Raw genomic sequence first — 4,169 nt, forward strand, 5'->3', positions numbered from 1 at the left:
TTCTTCTGTACACAGAGCATAGATGTTGTGCAGACAGAGCATATCCCATCGCACACAGACCACACTAGGGGAACCTGCGGTGATGAATTCATCAATCGCAAATGGTTGCATACCAGCAATTGTTTGCCCACAACACACATGGCTTATTCCATCACAAACAACTCAGATGGATCAACTGTATGTCACGTATCACACACACAACTTTAATCTGATTCGTGCTTGATGTCTCCGCCATCGCTCGCATAGTTCATCTTATTTGCCACGTATCACTGTGCTGGCCTCTACTCGCGTCCCTCGGTGCGCTCTGCTCACTGTTAGGCACCGCAACATGCTCAGCTCGTGTTTGTCGGCGCGCTCTGCTCGCATACCTCCATGCGCTCAGCTTGTGGACAACTTTTCCTTGCGTGTTCAACTAATATATGCATATATATGGTTGCTCGTCGTTGAGGCGACCGCGGAGCGCTCTGCTCACGTCCCTGCACGTGCTCTACTAGTAGTTGGGGCCTGCGCACGATCACGTTGGGGGGCCATATGCATGTGGGTGCGCCGTGCGCATCACCACAATGCAGTTACCTGCGACACGATGGAGTTACGCGTGGCACCATGGAGTTACGCGCTGCAAATTAGAACTGCCATCTGGGCACGCGAATATTCTAGGCTGTTCGGCTTCCCCATTAATTCCCGAGGCCATTATAACCTTAGTCTCTTCAACCTTTCGATCTCGCCCCACAACACAACAAGCACACCCATAACGACACATACAGAAAGGTATCTAGCGGTGCTCCAATGGAGTTCAGCGAGCATCAAGTGGAGACCCACGTGAGGGAGATGGATCTCTCGATGGTGTACACCATCAACACAGCCGTGGTGGAGGACTACATCAATATCGTGGAGCAGTTGCTTGCTCGAGACAAGTACAAGGTGGTCGGCATCGACCTCCAGTACACTAGCGGTTATCCCAATAAAGTTCAGAAGGTTGTCGTCGCCTAGTTGTGCGTGCGCCATAATGTCCTCATCTACCACTACTGGATGGCCACAGAGCCTTCCAACTGTTTTGCCAGGTTTGTCCACAACACCGTCTACAAGTTCGCTAAGGTGGAAACCTCCAATGATGTAAAAGCGCTCATGGTTACGGGCTTCGCCTGCAAGAACCTTGTCAAAATCCGTGAGCACTACAGGGTCTGGGGCAGCACGAAGAAGGACTCTCTGGTTGAACTCGCTTCGTCCATCATTGACCCCTACTACAAAAATCTGAAGTAGGATGCCAACAGAATAAGTCTTGTATCCTCGCATGGGTCTTGTATCCTCGCATGGGACCTCAGGTTCGTGGCCAAGAGCGTGTACACATGCTACGATATGCACAGACAGATCGTTGACATGAGGAAGTGCCTCATTCCCAAAATCGACGAGGCCGGATCGAGCCACAAGCAAAGCAGCAGCGACAAGCGTCATAAGAAGTAGCTGACGGTCTATGTGCGTAGTAGCCACCTATGTAATCATGCATATAGTTTACTTTGGTGTGTGCAATTAAATGTCATGTGTGTAGTAGCCACCCACGTAATGAGATGTTTAATTTGGTTATGCAACCATGTCCTTATAAGTGTTTATATATATATATAGACACACACACACACACAGACGGTCTATTCTGCTAATATTAACAGAATAACTATTTTGCACACCACTTCCACACTGCACGCTGAACTAAAGTGCATGTCATTCTTTGAACCAAGTGTGCTGCAGTACTCACACGAGTGAACTTCTCGTCGAAAAAAACTGCATGCGTTATTTTTTTCGGTACTGTTTTCACTCTAATTTTTTAACCGTTTATCGGAATGAGGCGTGTAATATACCGTTGAAAAGCTATGGATTAGGCGCAACTTTGACATGTTGAACACTTTTCGAGATTCTACACGGTTTAAGAGCAGTTTTAAAATTGGCGCGTCCCATGACGAGTGGCAGAGAGCTTTTTTTTTGGCGATTTCTTCTAATCCGCTTGTCGGAATGAAGCAAATGATACGATGTTGGATAGATATCATCGAGGCGTATCTTTTCCATATATAATTTTTTCTCTAATTCGTTACGGTTTAAGAGCAGTTTCAAATTTACTAAATCGCGGAACTCTGTTTTTCAAATTGTTTGAAATTTTTGGTACTGTTTTTGCTCCAGTTTTCTAAAAGTTTGTCGAAATGAGACGTATGATACGCCGTTGGAAAGCTATGGACAAGGCGCAACTTTCATATGTTGAAATGGTTTTGAAATTCCTTACGGTTTTTAGTTAATTTTGAAAATCATGCTGCTGACTTCGAGAGGCAGCGGCTGTTTTTTCGTGAAATTTTTATGAACGGCTGGTCGAAATAATTCAAATCATACGCCATTGGAAAGATATCGACGAGATGCAACTTTTTCATGTAGAACACTCTCTCTATATCCTTACGGTTTAAGAGCAGTTTTGATTTTACCGAAAAGCGGACACTCTGTTCTTCGCGAGACCAAAATCGTCATATTTACTGCATCGCACAGAAGAACGCATTGCTTCAGACAAAATAACGCACTACATCAAATGGGAAAGTGCACTACATGGTTTCTTTTTGTTTAGACATAATTTTTCTCGGACGAGGAAAGAAGAACGCACTGCTTCAGACGAAATACCGCACTTTATTAGATGGGCAAGTGCATTGCATGGTTTCTTTTTGTTTAGACGTATTTTTCTCGGACGGGGAAAGAAGAACGCACTGCTTCAGACGAAATACCGCACTTCATTAGATGGGCAAGTGCACTGCATGGTTTCTTTTGTGGGACGTAAATTTTCCTAAACGAGGTGGAGTGCACTTCATGTCGAGTGCTGGTGAACCACAATACTATGAAAAGTGAACCTCGAGACTACCGTAACCGAGCCGTACTGCATCAGACAGAAAACCACACTTATTTAGACTAAAAACCGCACTTCATTGGACAAGCAAGTGCACTGCATGATTTCTTTTTTGTGGGACATAATTTTTCTTTTATTTTGCTTTTATGGTCTCCATAACGTCTTTTATCAACAAGTATGCACTACAGGGACGAGGTGAGTGTACTGCATCAATTGTTCTTTTCCAATTTTATTTTAACATAGTGAGCTGCATTAAAAAAATCAACCCTTTCAAGTTTGTTTTCTTCCAATTTGTTTTTGCACTTGGCAACATACTGAACCGCTCAGAGATAGAAGCTCACTACAGCAATGAAACAAGTGAACATCTTCCGCCAAGCGAACATCTTCAGCCCAAAGCGACTTTACTTTTTTATGATATGGGCTTCAACTTCTCTCAAAGTGCACTGCATTTGTTTGAATAATTTACAACGGAGGCAAAATTAACAAACTGCTTATACCTCTCGATGATATAGACAGACTGCGGTGTAGCGTCCCTATCCGAACTGCATCAAACGACATTTAGTGTTTTTTTACAATTAACTACAGTTTTTCAAAAAAATAATCTTACAACATCTTTGTAAATCTGGAAAATCAAATGGCATTCAGTGAACATTTTGTTGTCGCCCACCCACACATTGGAGGGCACTGAACCACACGCCCACACTGACCAAACCACACACCCTAGCGGCGATGGGTTGCACGACCATGATTACAGAACTGCACACACACAATATGGATGAGAAAGGATGTCAAGTGGTTGCCCAGGAGCATTATGGACTGCTCGGACAAGCAAAAATGGGCTGCATTGACAAGCAAAATTGAGCTGCAAAACCAATGAGCCCACAAACCAGAAGGCACACACCATCCTTGTCATCATTTTGCTGGCGCCCCTGCACTGCACGTCCATGCGCCGCCGAGCTGCACTGAGAAAACGAGATGGGGTCAGGAGGATGTGGCACTCGGCGGGTGAGCACGAGGGAGGAGGGTGGCTGGGGAGGAACAACGGTACCGTCGACGCGCCCGACACTGCGGAGGGGGCGGAGCTGGGGCCGCGGTCGGGGCAGCGCGGGGCACGGGCCGTGGAGGCCAACTGTCGCGTGGCGGAGCTATGGCCGCGGCCGCAGCGGTGTGGGGTCGAGGCCGTGCAGTAGCCATGGCCATGGTGGGGCAGGGTGGACCAGATCCGGCGGTGGAAGCTCGGCACGATACGGATCTCGTCGGATCCAGCGGTGGAAGCTCGGGGCCGCGGGTGTGGAAG

The sequence above is a fragment of the Triticum dicoccoides genome, chromosome 1B (genome assembly GCF_002162155.2).
Source record: "Triticum dicoccoides isolate Atlit2015 ecotype Zavitan chromosome 1B, WEW_v2.0, whole genome shotgun sequence".
NCBI lineage: Eukaryota > Viridiplantae > Streptophyta > Magnoliopsida > Poales > Poaceae > Triticum > Triticum dicoccoides.